This window comes from Triticum urartu, chromosome 5A, assembly GCF_056163025.1.
Source record: "Triticum urartu cultivar PI428250 chromosome 5A, HENAU_Tu73, whole genome shotgun sequence".
Lineage (NCBI taxonomy): Eukaryota > Viridiplantae > Streptophyta > Magnoliopsida > Poales > Poaceae > Triticum > Triticum urartu.
Window position 1 is genome coordinate 473449408 of NC_141877.1, and position 18457 is coordinate 473467864.

The following is an 18457-nucleotide window of genomic DNA, read 5'->3' on the forward strand; positions in this document are numbered from 1 at the left end:
GCTGCGGTTGTTCTTGTCCTGCCTTCGGAGGGGCCAACTAACCACGATCCTTAGTACTAGTATTCAGTTTCAACAAGAATCAGAGTATCCTGACGCACGGTGCTATTCCAATTTCCCTAACAAACCTAGCAGAATAACACAAATTCCACATGACGATTTTTGCATATGACAATTCTGAAATGACACAACGACAGTGCAGGTGATACACACCATTGGAATGGAGCATTACACTTGATACAATACAACCGAAACAAACCTTTGCAAGCGAAGAACAGGCAAGAACGCTCGCACTATAGAGGTACATGAAAACAAGCAGCTATATATATAACTGAAATTACTACACATCTTCTTGGGATGATGGCTGGCGCCTGGGCACGGTGTTGTTATCTTCCTCCCTGTTAATCTTGAGGATGCCGGCATGAGTAAGGAGGACCCAGATGTGGGTGAGAAGCTCTCCGCCTTTTGCGAGAAGTTCCATGTGCCCTTTAACATTGTCTGATGGTGCGATGTAGAGAATCTTCTCCGCCCAGAAGTCCGCGAGTATCTTCCAACGAACAGCACTGCTCGGCGTGCCCTCTAGCTGCTTTCCAAGCTTCACACCTCTCATGAAGATGCTCATGTCTTCCTCTTGTTCATGTAAACAATTCAAAGCCTGGTAAATATTTCCGCCAGAAGAAACACTCCAGGATCTTAGAACTTCTTTCGCTTCGCGATGTACATCGGCCATGGCCAACTTTGTATCTCCGAAGTATCCTGGAAGCAATTCAGGGGCGAGTTCATCAAGTATGTGCAATATCTTGACAGGCCGACTGAAACATTCTTGTTGAACTTTGTGTCCTGATCATTTTCAGATGTCCTAGTCACGTGCTCCCCGTCTCCGGTTGCGGGAGTCATGTTGCAGTAATCAGTGGCGATGCTCCAAATTAACATTATCTCTGCTTGAGATTGACCCTGCAATGCCCAAGAGAAGTCTGCAAACACACCATTTCTCCGTAATGACCCTTCCCCATTAGTTGGTGCACCATCACATGCTATTAGCGACCTTGCAATAGCCCGCTTGACTGTTTGCAACATGTTTACTGGGTGACTATTCCTGGACAAATCAGCGGCGGTGATGTGCGGAATTATCGAGTACTGGCCAATCTTATTCTTCCAGTACCCGAATATTGTAAATCTGCTAATATAGCCGATAAGCTTCTCGATGAAAGCACTGCGTTGATAACGAGATCTTTTGACATACCTACAAGTAACAGACACCTTGCACCAATCCGAGGCCAAATAAAATGCAGCTTGAAGAATTTCTATGAGCAGGAGTGTGGCCAAAACAAGAAGAGTGATGGTGTCGTCACTCTTTTTGGTGTGCACTTCAATGATAGGGCTGAGTGTCTCGACAGATAGCGTGCTCTGCGCCACAAACGATAGGCAAGTGACAATGAGAACAATCCTCACAATGAAGAGAAAGAAGAATAGTGCCTCCAACTCAAAGATGATGGTATGCTTAGTAAAGAAGTAGTCATGGCAGAACCCCAGCTCCATTTCAACAATCCGGAAAGCTCTCTCGTAGTCATCTTCTTTCTGCAGCAAGCCCTTGAAGACAAAATCATGGGTTTCTTCACGGTGTTCCTCGGCGAATGACATCCCGTAGTAGCGCCGCTTCAACAGCTGAAACATGGCATAAGCCAGGCAGGAATCCTTGAGCTCTTTGCAGTGGTCCATAGCTGAGCTGACGAGCCTGCCTTCACAGTGCCAGATCTGGTCGATGGTGATGTTGTCACCAAATCCAAATATGTCAACAGGGTACTTGTAGCCTCTCATGCTGGCAGGATCGAAACCATCACCATCATTGGCACCACCAGTAGGCGGGTTCTTCATGTGCTCGGCGACTATTTTGGCACCGAAATAGCCGAGGTCAACCAACACGCATGCAAGATCTCTACTCATGAGTCCCGTAAGCAGAGCAATAGCACCAAGCAAACAGACGAAACTTGCCGGAGACTTGAGAAACTCGAAGTAGCGTGACGGTGAAAAACTGTCGTGTAATTGGTGGAAATACCCTGCCATGTTGATGCTATAGGGAAGGAGTAGCCAGCAGATTAACGAAGTGTAGATGAAATACTGGTAAGTATTGAAAGAACTCCGCTTCCACTGCCGGTTGTCGTTGAGCTCGTAGACCTTGACGGCGTTGGTGCACCCAGCGGCCATCAGTAGTGAGACGGCCCAGATGGGGTACATGACGTTCTTCACCGGAGAGGATTGCATCAAGCCCAGGGTGTAGGCGATGGCTGGGAATGACACGGTGTAGGTCACCCAGGTACCAGCTTGGACCAGGAAGTTGGTCGACTGCCGCCTGAAGGAGCCGAGGATGAGCTGCAGGAGCAGCAGCAGCATGATCCCCGACGTGAAAGCCTCCGCCTGGTGGATGGTTCTCCGCGGGTTATTCAGCAAGGGGCAGAGAGCCTCCATCGCAGCTGTTATGTTGATGGATTCTTGCTGCTCCATCCCACACAACTCCTTCATCCTCGATAAGACACAGTAAGAACTCTTTGTGCAGCTTAATTTGCTACGGTGGTGTGTCGCTCTTGGCTTTGGATCAAAGAGGATCGCTGTTAGCTCGCTAGGAGGTTAGCTCCTTACTAACTGCTTTGGATCGGAACTTAATTGTTCTCGGACAGAAGAAATTTATGTTGCGTCTACTGTTGTTATGTACTCGTAAGTAGTGGTTGTCTCTTCAGCGCCAAACAGAGACCCATTGGATCTGTTCGACTGTCATTTTGAGACGATACAAATACAACAAGACAATGATATTTCACAAGGTCTTCTATTCGATTTCCAGGTAATTACCCCCTGCTTCCATGCCAAGTAATGATAGAGAGTGGATTTTGTGCAACTAGTTGCCCATGCAATCCATATCCCCTCTCCTCCATTTTTTTTGCTTTTTCTAAATAAAATTCCAAAAAACGTCAAGTAATTGATAGTCTCTCTATCCCGATTTATAAGATCGCAACATTTTAAAAGAGAATTGCCAATTAATTTTGTCAACAAAAAAAGTTATATGTCATAAATAATATACCATTGGATTCGCATTCAAGAGAAATTTTCAGTGGGATAATTTCTCCGGCATATTATCTATAAACTTAAAGGTCAAATTTTTGAAAATGCGTGCGAGCCTTACAAACCAGGATGGAGGGAGTAGATTTTTTTAGAGCAATTCATAAGAGTTAGTAATGCTATATCATGTCACTTGCAAAACACTAAAAGATATGATCATCTGTGACATACACAAAAGGGACCAAATTCTTTTTTTTTTTTGCAGGGGGAAAGGGACCAAATTCAAATGAATAATGTTTTTAAATACCGTGCACATGATATAAATTCATCTCTCTTTTATATATAGAATCTAGTCTCGAAGATGCACATTATACAACATGGTGTTACATCCATAATTAATTTGTAATCTTTACAAACTCTAAAATTAGAAAATGGATGAGACAAAATATGAGTTGTCTCGAAACTACATTCCGGCTATAATAATCCTACCATAAAGAATAACAAAGGGGGTCGCTATTAGCTTGGCAGGAAGTTAGCCCTTGATTAACTGCTTTGGTTCCAAGCTTAATTGCTTTCGCCCAGAAGAATATATGTTGTGTCTACTCCCTTGGTCCTTAAAAGAGTGTATTTCCAACTTTGTTGGAGGGTCAAACTATCTTAAAGTTTGACTAAATTTGTGCAGAATATATCAATGTTTATGAAACCAAATAGGTATATGATGTAAACATATTTTATCATGAATCTAATGCTACTAATTTGATAACATAAATGTTGATGTAGTATTGTATAAATACGGTCAAACCTAAAAAAGTTTGACTTTCTAACAAAGTTGAAAGTATGTTCTTCAAAGGACGGAGGGAGTACTATTGTTATATTGTAATGGTAGTAGTAGTAGTAGTAGTAGTAGTTGTTGTCTCTTCGGCGCCAAATTAACCAACTGGATCTGTCCGTCTATCTCTTTGAAACGATACAAATACAACAAGACAAGGATATTTTCACAAGGTCTTCCACCTGTTTCCAGGTAACCACTTCTTTTGTGCCAATTAAAGATAGAGAGTGTATTTTGTGCAACTAGTTGCCCGCGCAATCTACATCCCCTCCCCTGCAATTTATTATTATTATTTCAAAAAAAATGTGAAGCTCCCCCCCCCTCTATTTGGATTTATAAGGTTGCATGCATTTAAAAATAAAATTACCCATTAATTTGGTCAACAAAAGTACCTCCCCCGTTCACAAATATATGACGGTTCAACTCTTTTGTAAATCGGATGTATATAGATTATAGACACATTTTAGTTTGTTTGATCACTCATTTGAGTCCGTATATAGACCATAGTAAAATATCTAAAACATCTTATATTTGTGAACAGAGGGAGTAGTTGTATGTCAGAGAGAACATCATCAAATCCATATTCAACAGAAATTTTCAGTGGTACAACTTTTCTGGCATATTACTATATTAACTAAACTGTGGTCAATTTTGGAAAACGCGTGCATGCCTTGAAAACCAGGATGGAGGGCGTAGATGTTTTTAGAGGAATTCATAGAAGTTAGTAATGATATATGATGAGGACTTGAGAAACACTAAAACACATGATATTCCGTGACCTACGCAAAAGGGACCAAATTCAAATAAATAGTACTTGTAAAAGCAATGTACATGATATAAATTCATCTTTATTTTGTATATATCACATAAAGTCTTGATGATGTACATTATACTGCATGAAGTTACTTCCATAATTATTTCTTATATTTTTACAAACTCTAAAAGTAGAAAATGGACGTGAGAGAATATGAATTGTGTCGAAGTTACAATCCGGCTATAATAATCCTCCCATAAACAATTACAAAGAGGGGTTAGCTCCTGACTAACTGCTTTTGCCCTGCAAAAAGAAAAACTTAATTGCTTTGGGCAAGAAGAAATATATGTTATGTCCATTTTTTAGGATATGTTATGTCTATTGTTGTTATACAGTAGTAGTGGTTGTCCCTTCAGCACCAAACCGACCCATTGTATTTGCTCGACTGTCTGCCTGAGATGATACAAACACAACAACACAAGGATATTTCACAATGTCTTCCATCTGTTTTTAGGTAACTACTCCAGCTTCCATGCCAAGTAAAGATATAGTGGTTTTTGTGCAACTAGTTCCCGGTGCAATCCATATCCCCTCTGCTCCAATTTTTTAACCTTTTCTATATATTGTTTCAAAAAAAGTGAAGTAATTGATACTCTCTCTATCCTGGTTTATAAGGTTGGATGCATTTAAAAATAAAATTACCCATTAATTTGTTCAACAAAATAGTTATATATATTTATATCTATACCCCTACTAATAAAAGGGCTATTGCTTCTTACCACCGTAAGAGTTTGAACTCAGGACCTCAATTGTCGTGGAGAGCCGCAGCAACCAGCTGAGCCATCTATAGAACATGTTCAATTATCCCACCTCGCTGCTTTAGACATGATTCTACCAGTTTATAGGACCGCAGCTTCCTTGTAATATCAGCAGGGCGTCTTAAAAGGAGAGTGGGAATAGACTTGAGGCTAAACGGAATTGTGGGCTGTCTTTCACGGCATTAATGGAAGGAACTATGAATGCATATAGCTTGGAGGAACGGAGGCAACCACCTTGCCGGAACTGCATAGGGTGAGATGTGGATCTCGATGGGGGACATTGGCGAGTCTGGCGTCCAGAGCTACAGGAAGCGCGGCGCCGAGCTAGCCGTCGCTCCTCTCCGCGGCCTCGAACTGTGACTGCCGCCGGCACATCCGAAGCTAGGCCCGCTCCCCGAACATCATGGTGAGACCCTTTGCCCTCGGCGCCGGCGCCCCGGAGTGTTTCGAAAAAGCCAGCGACCCGTGCACTCCACATGCGGGGGTGCATGGAATCAAACGAGCAGGAGCAGCGCAGTTGCTACGGTCTGCACGACCTCCGACCGACCGCATAAACGCGGGGTCGCGGGCGTGGACCCAGAGGCCAAACACACCCAGGCTCCTAGAAGAGAAGATTGGCCGTCTAAGTGTATCCATGTGAAGAGATAAAAGTCTTCTCTGGAAGGGTCCACGTGCTTGAGCATAACCATTCAAAAATGGGAAATAAAATATGTGTACATACTTTTAGGAACGCGGATGGGACGAATAAAATGCATACTAAAAGCAGGATGGACTGATTGCCAACTCTCATGCTCCCATGTAATCCCTTTATTTTTAAATATAAGTTTTTTTAGAGATTTCAATATGAATTACATACGGATGTATATAGACATATTTAGAATGTAGAGACACTCATTAAGTATTATATAAGGTCCAAAATGCAAATGCAATATCTTTATAAGTGTATGTGTCACTCATCCTAATATACTCACACATGTAAAATAAGTGCATATATGATCTACCACTTGCTATTTGCTTACAAATCATGACACATAATTTTTGGTTTTTATCGACTTATATCTATATGGGTTCATGAAAAGGGAGTAAATTTCCCAGTAAGACTACTCTAACCTTTTGCTACGTCTATACAAGATGTGCTTGGTGGACCATGAAGATGACAACAATTTTTCACACATCTTCCCTCTGCTTGGTGGTCATGCCAGCAGGAGTAAGATGTGTTGGTTCGCTACGGCGGGAGCATCAGATGGGTGAGTGTTGCGCCATCATCTTGTGGACAGGGGCGGAGCCAGGATTTGGGCATGAGGGGGGCGAGCAAGATAATAATCGTTCTAGAGGCACAATATCTCGAAACTGGGCCAAGATTCCTCTTATATCTTGTGCTTCCAATTCTACTTAGTCCTGAAATGTCTACTCATGCCACAGTATGTTGATCATCTGTTTGCATAGCAATTGCATTGGGATCAGAACTATCATCTACCATAGGTTGATCCTCAAGTGGATTTGCATGTTTAGTAATATTTGAGCGGCTTGAAAACTGAATCTATTTTTAGTTTATTCTGTTGGATTATGGATGGGCTTAGGCCCATATAAGACACTAATCCCTGGTTAATCTTGAGGCCCATGTATGAGATGGCAGGTGGTGGGAAGTTTAGTCCCACCTTGCTAGTTGAGAAGAGTTGAGACTCCTTTATAAGGGCTGCTCTACCACTTGCCATTGGGAGCTTGGGAAGAGGAGTGGTACACGCGCGCTCCTCCTCCTCCTCCGCCCGCCTCGCCATGACGCGCGCGCGCCGCGGGTTGCGGGAATGAGCCGAAGCTTATTTTTGCCGCTCAGCAATGAATTAATTAATCAGAAATTAATTAATGAGTCGCTAACATGTGGGCTACTGTCCAAGACGTTGGACTGTGGGCTGACTTTCGTTGCCGGGATTCGTCGACTCCCTTGCCGGGGGTGCGACCCTTGCCGGAACCCGCGTATTCGTCGACTCCCTTGCCGGGAACAACGACTCCCTTGTCGGGAATGGGCCAACTCGGTCGTGGGCCTCGGCAAGGCCCACGACTTTCTTCCTTACGGACTATATAAGAAGGCTCTAGCCAGTGAAGTAACCTAGTTCGTTTCACTCACTCCCTCTCGCGTGACCTACCCGTCATCTACTGTTCCTCACTCTGTGCTGCCTCCGGCGATCCCATCCCGACGACCGCGTGCACGGCTGGTCGGGAGAGCAGGTGCCTCCGGAACCCTGTCGTTCGAGATCCTGCCCGGGAGAACGGTAATAAGGTTTTTGGGGAGCGTCTCGACGCGACTGCTCCCGATCCGTCCCCAACTCTGTTCACCTCTGCTTCCACTACTTCCTCTGCATCGACACCATGGCCGATGACGCCGCCGCTAAGAAGAAGGCCACAGACGACGCCGAGGCTGCTGCTGCAGCCGCTGCGTTGGCCTGGCCAACCGGAGGGTATGATCTGTTCATCCCTCGTTTACTCGTACTTATGCTAGCCGTATATGTGTTGCTCATAGAAGGTTCAATTCTATGTTCTGCACGTACTAGTATGCTTAGGTATCGCTATGAGATGCATACCTTTTGTGCCATGCTTACTGTTTACTCGTGGATAAGTCTAATCGGAAAAGTGCTAATATTTCCAACAATCCAAAAACCTTATTTTAGGCACTTTTCGATTCAAGGCTTTGCTGCTACTCTGAAACTGGAAAAGTTTACCGGGACCCATTTTAGGGTTGGCTGATTAGGACCACCTTGTGGCTCACAGCGATGAACGTGTTCTGGGTTGGTGGTGTGTCCCTCACAGAAACGATTGCTCCTGAACAGGAGAAGGCGTTTAGGGAGGCAACCATAATCTTTCTGGGAGCAGTTCTGAGTGTGATTGGAGACAAGTTGGTTGACGCCTATATTCATATGGGCATTGTCAAAAACTTGTGGGATGCGCTCGAAGTCAAATTCGGCGCAACTGATGCTGGCAGTGAGTTGTATGCCATGGAGCAGTTCCATGATTATAGGATGGTTGATAACCGTTTTGTACTGGACCAGGCTCATGAGATATAGTGCATTGCTAAGGAGCTGGAGCTCCTGAAGTGTGAGTTACCGGACAAGTTTGTCGCGGGTTGCATTATTGCAAAACTCCCTCCTAGTTGGAGGAACTTTGCTACTTCTCTCAAGCACTTGAGACGTGAATTCTCTGTTGAGGATGTCATTGGTCATCTCAGTGTTGAGCAGAACTCGAGAGCAAAGGACTCACACGTGAAAGGGACAGAGGGTTCTTCTAGCGCCAATGTGGTGCAGAAGAACTTCCACAAGTTCAAGGGAAAGAACTCTGTCCAGCAGAATACTACCTTTAAAAAGAAGGGTAAGAAGAAAGACAAAAAGAGAGATGGCTGCTTTACTTGTGGTTCAGATGAACATTGGGCAAACAAGTGCCCAAACAAGTACAAGAAGCCAGCACAGGACTCCAAGTCTGTGAATGTCACTCTGAGCAACAATGATGCAGCATCTGGGTATGGTAATCTGTTTACCATACTTTTAGTCTGTCAGTCCACCGATTGGTGGATTGACACTGGGGCCAATATTCATGTGTGTGCTGATGTGTCTTTCTTTTCTTTCTACCAGGTCGCACGAGATTGTTCCGTCCTGATGGGGAGTGGCTCGCATGCTTCTGTTCATGGTGTTGGCACGGTAGATCTGAAGTTTACTTCGGGAAAGATCGTGCAACTGAAGAACGTGCAGCATGTCCCTGCCATAAAGAAGAATCTCGTTAGTGGCTCCCTTCTATGTAAAGAAGGGTTTAAGTTAGTATTTGAGTCTAACAAAGTAGTCGTATCTCGGTATGGACTATTTGTTGGAAAAGGATATGATTGTGGTGGTTTGTTCTGCCTTTTCATGGAGGATTTCTGTAATAAAGTCGTGAACCAAATTCATTCTAATGTGAACGAATCTGAGGTTTGGCATTCACGTCTTTGTCACATAAATTTCGGTTGTATGACGCGGCTAGCTAAGATGGATTTAATCCCGAGTTTCACTTTAGCCAAAGGCTCTAAGTGCCATGCATGTGTGCAAGCTAAGCAACCTCGTAAGCCTCACAAGCTTGCGAAGGAGAGACACCTGACACCTCTAGAGCTCATACATTCAGATCTCTGTGAGATGAATGATGTGTTGACTAAAGGTGGAAAGAAATACTCCATGACTCTGATTGATGATTCCACTAGATTCTGCTATGTGTATTTGTTAAATACTAAGGATGAGGCTCTACACTACTTTAAAGTCTATAAGGCTGAAATTGAGAACCAACTTGAGAAGAAAATAAAACGAGTCTGGTCTGATCATGATGGAGAGTACTTTTCTAATGAGTTTGATTTATTCTGTGTGGAACATGGTATTATTCATGAGAGGACGCCTCCCTACTCACCCCAGTCAAACGGGGTTGTCGAACGGAAAAACCGTACTCTAACTGATTTGGTTAACGCCATGTTAGATACATCGGGTTTATCCAAGGGATGGTGGGGGGAGGCTGTATTGACATCTTGTCATGTCCTGAATAAAGTTCTCACAAAGGATAATGAGACTACTCCCTATGAGCAATGGGAAAAGAAAAGAACTACACTCTCTTACTTGCGCACTTGGGGCTGTTTGGCGAAAGTCAACGTGCCGATAATCAAAAAGCGCAAGTTGGGACCAAAGACCGTGGACTGTGTTTTTTTGGCTATGCCAAGCATAGCGTTGGCTATAGATTTCTAGTGGTGAAATCTGAGGTACCTGACCAGAAGGTCGGTACAATTATAGAGTCTAGGGATGCTACATTCTTTGAGGATATTTTCCCCATGAGAGATATGCAAAGCAATTCTAGACTGGAATCTGATGAGACTCCTGAACCTGCTATTCCGATGGAATATTATGAACATAAAAGTGATAAGAGTTCCACGGAGGATGACGAGGAAACTCCTGTTAGGAGCAAGAGACAGAGGACTGCAAAGTCCTTTGGTGATGATTTCCTCGTGTACCTCGTGGATGATGATACTCCCAGCTCCATTTCAGAAGCTTATGCATCTCCGGATGCTGACTACTGGAAGGATGCGGTCCGTAGTGAGATGGATTCCATCTTGGCTAACGGGACATGGGAGATCACTGATCGTCCTTATGGTTGTCGACCATTAGGATGTAAGTGGGTGTTCAAAAGGAAGCTTAGGCCCGATGGTACTGTTGAGAAGTACAAGGCTAGGCTTGTGGCCAAGGGTTATACCCAGAAATAAGAAGATGATTTCTTTGACACTTATTCACCTGTGGCTAGACTGACAACCATTCGAGTGTTACTCGCTTTGGCTGCCTCGCATGGTCTTCTCGTTCATCAGATGGACGTTAAGACGGCTTTCCTTAACGGAGAGCTAGACGAGGAAATTTACATGCAACAGTCGGATGGCTTTATAGTAAATGGTCAGGAAGGAAAGGTGTGTAAGCTAGTGAAATCTTTGTATGGCCTGGAACAAGCGCCTAAGCAATGGCATGAGAAGTTCAACACTACTCTGACATCTGCTGGCTTTGTTGTGAACGAAGCTGACAAATGTGTATACTATCGCTATGGTGGGGGCGAAGGAGTTATACTGTGTCTGTATGTCGATGACATACTGATATTTGGGACCCACCTCAAGGTCATTGAGGAGGTCAAGTCTTTTCTATCTCACAACTTTGAGATGAAGGACCTAGGTGTGGCTGATGTTATCCTGAACATCAAGCTACTGAGAAATTCTGAGGGTGGAATTACACTTTTGCAATCCCACTATGTTGAGAAGATTTTGAGCCGTTTTGGATATTCGAACTGCAAACCTTCTGCAACATCATATGATCCTAGCGTGCGGATTCGAAAGTTTGAAGGCACGGCTGTAGATCAATTGAGATATTCTCAAGTGGTTGGTTCACTGATGTACCTAGCATGTGCTACTCGTCCTGGCATCTCATTTGCTGTGTGCAAACTGAGCCGGTTTGTTTCCAATCCGGGAGATGTGCACTGGCATGCTGTTGAGCGAGTGATGCGTTATTTGTAAGGTACTGCGAACTATGGAATTCACTATTCTGGGTACCCGACGGTACTTGAGGGGTATAGTGATTCGAATTGGATATTTGATGTTGATGAGATGAAAGCCACAAGTGGACATGTCTTCACACTTGGTGGTGGTGCTGTTTCCTGGAAGTCTTCCAAGCAGACGATCTTAACCAGATCGACTATGGAAGCAGAACTCACAGCATTAGACACATCATGCGTCGAAGCAGAATGGCTTTGAGAGCTTTTGATGGATTTGTCGGTGGTTGATAAACCAGTGCCGGCTGTCCTTATGAACTGTGACAATCAAACAGTGATTGCCAAGGCTAAGAGTTCAAAGGACAACATGAAATCCACAAAGCACATAAGAAGAAGATTGAAATCTGTCAGAAAATCAAGAAACTCCGGAGTAATTGCGTTGAATTACATCCAGACGGCTAAGAATCTGGCAGACCCTTTTACGAAAGGGCTATCACGGATTGTGATAGAAAATACATCGAGGGAGACGGGTATGAGACCCACGTAAGTTGCCATGGGGCTAACCCAACCTATGTGATCGGAGATCCCGTGAATTAGGATATGGGAGAACAATACAACGGTCAACTGAGGAGAGTATCCTTAATTAACCCACTCCGTTGGAGATGCACAATACTCTCAATTCTGTAAGGCAGGCTGACTTTTGTCTTAATGTGTTCCAAAGCTTGTGTAAGCAAGATGCTAACCTACAGAGCATTCTTTGGAGGAACACACCTATGTGAGCCCGACTGCTGGTCACAGTCTATGAGATTGGGTAATCTCTATTAAGCTCATGAGAAGGTACAGAGTATGACTAATAAGCTCCACCCGTGGGGTTTAGCCTTCGGCAACCATGTATCAGCTGACAATAGGCGAAACTTCTGCACGCCAAACTAATAATTCAAGGCATAGTCCATTGTTTAGTTGTGAAGAAGTCTAATCCTGTTGTTTTAGGTGGAAGTTCAACTTAACAGTTTCCACTAAAAATTCTGGTATATCAAACATTGTTTGGAATAGTTGACAAACTTATATGCCTCGAGATCTGGTGGGGGATTGTTGGATTATGGATGGGCTTAGGCCCATATAAGACACTAATCCCTGGTTAATCTTGAGGCCCATGTATGAGATGGCAGGTGGTGGGAAGTTTAGTCCTACCTTGCTAGTTGAGGAGAGTTGAGACCCCTTTATAAGGACTGCTCTACCACTTGCCATTGGGAGTTTGGAAAGAGGAGTGGTACACGCGCGCTCCTCCTCCTCCGCTGCCCGCCTCGCCTAGTCACAACGCGCGCGCGACGCGGGTTGCGGGAATGAGCCGAGCCGAAGCTTATTTTTGCCGCTCAGGAATGAATTAATTAATCAGAGATTAATTAACGAGTCGTCGACTCCCTTGCCAGGACCCGCGTATTCGTCGACTCCCTTGCTGACCCTTGCCGGGAACAACGACTCCCTTGCCGGGAGTCGTGGGCCTCGGCAAGGCCCACGACGAGGCTCGCGACTTTCTTCCTTACGGACTATATAAGAAGGCTCTGGCCAGTGAAGTAACCTAGTTTGGTTCACTCACTCCCTCTCGCGTGACCTAGCCGTCATCTACTGTTCTTCACTCTGTGCTGCCTCCGGCGATCCCATCCCGACGACCGCGTGCACGGCTGGTCGGGAGATCAGGTGCCTCCGGAACCCTGTCGTTCGAGATCCTGCCCGGGAGAATGGCAATAAGGTTTTTGGGGAGCGTCTCGACGCGACTGCTCCCGATCCGTCCCCAACTCTGTTCGCGTCTACTTTCACTACTTCCTCTGCGTCGACACCATGGCCGACGACGCCGCCGCTAAGAAGAAGGCCACAGACGATGCCGAGGCTACTGCTGCAGCCGCGTCGTTGGCCTAGCCAAACGGAGGGTATGGTCTGTTCATCCCTCGTTTACTCGTACTTATGCTAGACATATATGTGCTGCTCATAGAAGGTTCGATTCTATGTTCTGCACGTGCTAGTATGCTTAGGTATCGCTATGAGATGCATACCTTCTATGCCATACTTACGGTTCACTCGTGGATAAGTCTAATCGGAAAAGTACTAATATTTCCAACATATTCTTCCTCCTCACCCTTCAATTATTGAAACATTAAGCAATAAGTGAAATTAGATTTCTAAATCACAACCTTACTGCATCTAACTAGTAACTTAACTTTAGTTCAAAGAATGTATAATCGTGATTCATAAAGATTCAATAGTGACGGACCTTAATTCCTTGAAGTTAACCTGTTGATGTATGATGGCGGCCGGTGAAGCAGACAAGCAGCCATGTCTCTCGTGGATTCAGGTACTGCTGGAGTGGAGAGGCGACGGCCCTCTGCGGCTCATCCTCGATAACGGCGGATAGCGGCGAGAGGCGACGGCGCAGGGACTTCCGTCCGGCGCCACCAGACCTAGAAGCCACAAATGTAATTACGGGAAGGATATGAAATTTTCCTGCTTGATCCAATGGCTGCACATAATCCGATTTTTCTGATGCGTGCGTACAACTAGTGATTAAGTTATGCCTTTTCTCATATTGGGCCTTTGGGCTGGAAAGTTGCGACGTCATTAGCATGATTAAATGGTATTACTGCCTCTAACGAAACCCCCCAACCTCACAGGGGGGCGAGGCGATGGGGGGTGTCTGACCCTGCTCGCACCCCTGTCTCCGCCCCTGCTTGTGGAGAACGTGTACAAGATGTGTGTAGTGCACGATATGCCACCACGTCTTCATTGACGATCCAGTTATCGCTTGTCACCGAAGCGTTCCTTTTCTGGGCACCATCAGATAGAAGTTCGCGTCGCTGAGGAGTGAAGGTCTTGACTCTTGAGACACTATTATTAGGGCTAGAGTGTGTGATATTCTCCCGTTGCAACACACGGGCCTTTTTCCTAGTGTAATAAAAAATCATTACATTCACATTATAGAAAAATTCTCAGTGGTATAATTTCTCTAGAATATTGTTCTATTAACTAAATTATGGCCATTTTTTTAAAATGCTTGCAAGTCTATACAAACCAGGATGGAGGGAGTAGATTTTTTTTAGAGTTCATATAAGTTAGTCATTCTATATCATGTGGACTTGCAAAGCACTAAAAATATATGATCATCTATGACCTACAAAAAATATCAAATTCAAATGAATAGTATATGTGGTTGGATGATTAGGAAGACAATGGTATCCTCCGCCCATCAGGATTCAAGTCCTAAGCTTAACATTGATGCTTGCATTTTTCTAGATTTATTTCAGTCTTTCCGGCCTCACCTTTGCCTATGCTCGTTCCTGCAGAGAACACGTTACCAAAAAAGGCTTTCACCCCAGCTTTATATATAAAGCAACGATCAACCACAACCCAAGTACAAACGCTTGCCACCATAACACACGCACGCACTCAAGGCAGGATACATAGGTGCTGAGCGCAGCAATACCACCCCTAGCACTACAAGAGCAATCGGGGTCCTCCACGTGAGAACGCTACCGCGAAGAGATGAAGCCGCATACAACAAACTGTGTGCTCCAAGGCGGCGCCATCAAGAAAGTTGCGACACCAAAGCGCCGCTATCGCCCGACCCGAGGATCGATCATAGTTTCTCTCAGAGCAACAAGACGACCAATGAGAGCCGCGGCGACACCTTCAAGAAGGAAACGAGCTATGCCGCCGCTGGTCCGTTAGGATAGATCAGGTTTTCATCCCGGCCAACACTAACCGCCATCGAACGCCACACCCCGGTGACCACGCCACCCACACGGCCATGGCCACTAGGCATCACCGCAGAACTACCACCAGGGTTGGCACCCCGACATCCAAGACATTGATACCACCTCACTAGAGACCCGTCTCTTACCCCAACCAAAGATACGAGCGAAAATGACCCGCCCTTTGCACCCTTGGGCAGCCCCCAACACCGAGACACAATAGGCCGGCCAAAACTGGCCTCCATCGACCTGTCCTACGACACCGGCGCGAGACGAGGTCGATCCAGTTGTCGAGCGCGAGACGGGGCCGGTCCTGCTGCCGGGCGTGAGACGAGCTCGGTCCTGCTGCCGAGCGCGAAACGGGTGATGCATCGAGGCTGGTGGAAGGCCAGCCCTTCGACGAAGGTAGCGACCGGATGACGAAGAGAGGGATCGAAGGTTGAAACGGGCCACCTACAAACGAGCCGACGCCGGAAAGCCAGCCGCCGCCGCAGCCGCAGCCGGCCCGCTGAGCTGTCGTGATGCCGGCTCGGCGAATGGAAGCCTCCATACCCAGAGGGTTGAGCCACCTCACCACCGCCACCCACAGCCAGAGCAGCAGCCACGCAGAGCCAGTGCCCCAACCCGCGTCGCCCGTCGGAAACAAAGCGTCAGATCCGGTTGGCACGCTATACCACCATCACCACCAAGCCGCCATCGTCGAGCAACCACCACATGCACGGGTGGATTCAGGCCAGCCCCCGCAGCGGTTGGCCGCATCACCCAGCCCCGCGTGCACTACAGCCGCCGTGCGAGAGGACGGAGCCACGCCGCCGTCGGCCCGGGCCGTGAAAGTTGACACCCACGAGATCTGGCCGAAGACCAGCCACCTCCGCGTGCACCACTCACCACCGTGCCGTGACGCCCACCACATCGATAGCGCGCCTTTGCACCGCGGCGCCTGTCTCCCGCACCACGTCCAAGCCAGCGGAAGCCGATTCGTGTTGACCCCGTCCTGCGTGAGATCGAGGTTGCCCCGCCGCTACCGGCTCCGGGCAGGGTCCGACGGCGAGGGAGGAGGGCCGGGGTAGCTTGCGGCGGTGGGCTAGCCGCTGCGAGGGGGCGACACAGGGGGAGGAGGAGGGGGGGGGAATGACTATGCCCTAATATGTGCCATTCGCATCACAGATAACACATTTGGCATGACCTAACTTTTGTTACCGGAAGAGCCTGGCCTCACCTTTGCGGCTTTGCGTGTCCACCATCTTGATCTGTATCAAGATGTGCGTGTGGGAGTTTACTCAACAAAAGAGAAAAATGGCGAATCAACTTATGGTTGGATGGTTAGAGGGACAGTGATATCCTCAGCCTATTAGGATTCAAGTCTTGATGCTCGCACTATTCCTGAATTTATTTCAGAATTGTCGGCAATACGCTTTTAGTGGGAGAAGACGTTCGCGTCGACGACGAGGCGTCTACGATGACTTAGTAAATCTCAAGATGATATGTCGACTTAGTCTTTTAAAAGTACTTATAGATTTGAATGTGCATGCGTGCATTCATAAGAGTGAGTGCATGCGCGCGTACTTATGAACATGAACGCTTTGCGTCTGTGTTAAAAAAAGTGTGTGGTGCGTGTGCGGGAGTCCTGCCAGTCCGGCTTCCTCCCGTCCCGTGTTTGGCTACTCCGGGCGGCGCGACGCAATCCCTCTCCCACCTGACCTCGCCTTGCTGCCCCCAAAAAAGAGTTGCCGACCGGGAGAGGGACGAAGGGAATCGCTTCGCCTGATTTCTCGTCTCCTGCCCGCATGCTAATCCCAACGCATGCTAATGCTAGGGCGCCCCCTATATTGTTTCTCTATGATGGGATTATTATACTCATCATTAGCTTGGAAAACTGATCACTGCACATGACACTAGACAGAAACAGCTGAAGACCTTGTGAAATATCCGTGTCTTATTGTATTGGTAGTATCGTCTTAGACAGACAGTCGGACAGATCCGGTTGCTTTGTTTGGCCCTGATGAAGAGGCAACCACTGTATACTGTATAATATCAATACACGAAACATAGCTTAATTTCTTCTCTCTAGAAACAGTTCAAGGTTGGACTAGACATCCTGCTACCTAACAGCGACCCCCTTTGATCCAAAGAATCCATCAACATGACAGCTGCGACGGGGGCTCTCTCCACCTTGCTGAATAACACGCACAGAACCATCATTCAGGCGGAGGCCTCTACATCAGGGATCGTGTTGCTACAGCCTACTGCTCCTGCAGCGCAGTCGACCAGCTTCTTGGTCAGGCTTTGGGCTTCTTTAGTTCGGTGCACACTGGTCCAATTAATTAAGCACGGGCTAATGCTATAATTACTTGCGGCCATTAGAGCAACTCCAGCATCTTCCGTAAACCTCAAATAATTATCGTTTATGGAAACTTGAGACAGAAAAAAGCTCTTCAACAGCTCCTATTTTTACCTGATCCCATAAGAACACCTCCACCTTCATGTAAGTATATGGAATTATAGTCCTTCCCCTATAATTTGGCAGGTAGGAAACCGCCTCAAAGTTCACCGGATGAACCCTCACGCAGCCCCTGCTCCCGCGTCGCCGCCACGCCAGGCCGCACCACCCCACCCGCAGCCCGCTTGACCGCACCACCGCAACGCCCTGCCTCCTGCCACGCCTGACTGCGCCACCGCAGGTCCGCGCTGCTCTGCCTCCCCACGTGGCCACGCCGTCCAGCCTCCTAATGCTAGGAGCTCACCGTCGGTCACCCAGCTTGCGTGGCAATGGTGACGGGCAACGTCGTCCGTGTCACTGACTTACGGGCCCTAGGCTAGTTTAATGGAAAACAGAAAAGAAAATTAGGAAAAGAAGTTTATGAGAACTAAGAAAAGTTGTTGTCTGACAACTTCCCATCAATTAGATGGTCATCCGTAAAACCACTTTATGGAAAAGTTTTTATAAGAGCTGTTGGAGTTGCTCTTAACACATATACAGTGGTACCAACCGCTAAACACCATTAAGGGGGCCGAGCCATTGGCAGGGGTCTAGCCCCTACTAGGTAAAACCTATTTACTTGTCTGATCAAAAAACCTATATACTTGTGTTGATTGGTCAAGGTACTATCAATTGAGTTTTACTATTAAAAGGTGCTTTTAGTTTTGCACTAACCTCTCCCATGGCCTTGCCAAGTCACATATAGTTTTGTGTATGAAACGTAAACTTCTACTTTCTCTGTCCTGGTTTATTGGCTCCCCTCAT

General features: G+C 46.4%; 1 pseudogene; it reads right to left on the reverse strand.

Annotated features, from left to right (window-relative positions):
* Positions 1-337: 337 nt before the first annotated feature.
* Positions 338-7818, reverse strand: LOC147972049 (uncharacterized; annotated as a pseudogene).
* Between the last annotated feature and the right edge of the window lie 10639 nt (positions 7819-18457).